Raw genomic sequence first — 349 nt, 5'->3', positions numbered from 1 at the left:
GTATCTACAAAAAAATGGTTTAGATAAAAGTTGACCAGGACAGAGGGGGTCATTCAATTGTACCATTGGTTTTGACCTTGAGGTCAATTTTGAAGATTACTTCAAGGTCACGATGGTTTTTTCTAATGGGACACCCTATTTTTGGCTACGGATTTCGAAAGAGCGGAAAATTTTACATCAAACTTGTCTTATGAAAAAATTGTTTTTGCGACCTTGGAAAGGTCAAAAATGAAGGTGAAATGTCTGAAAAACGATCTGGTGTACTTTTTCTGAAATGACGTGGTTTTCTGGGTAACACAAATGTGCATAATGCTTAAACAAAGTCAATGAATTGTAAAAGTGTAAATCA

At 35.0% G+C, this 349-nt stretch overlaps 1 long non-coding RNA gene across 2 annotated transcripts in view; it reads left to right on the top strand.

Annotated features, from left to right (window-relative positions):
* Positions 1-349, top strand: part of LOC116849420 — a 30,747-nt gene that overhangs the window by 15,179 nt on the left and 15,219 nt on the right. The gene's annotated exons all lie outside the window — the stretch shown is intronic.

The sequence above is a fragment of the Odontomachus brunneus genome, unplaced genomic scaffold (assembly GCF_010583005.1).
Source record: "Odontomachus brunneus isolate Ranch 3 - 2012 unplaced genomic scaffold, Obru_v1 Obru_scaffold_115, whole genome shotgun sequence".
NCBI lineage: Eukaryota > Metazoa > Arthropoda > Insecta > Hymenoptera > Formicidae > Odontomachus > Odontomachus brunneus.
Note: the sequence above shows the minus strand (reverse complement) of the source record. Positions and strands in the feature narration are given on the sequence as shown.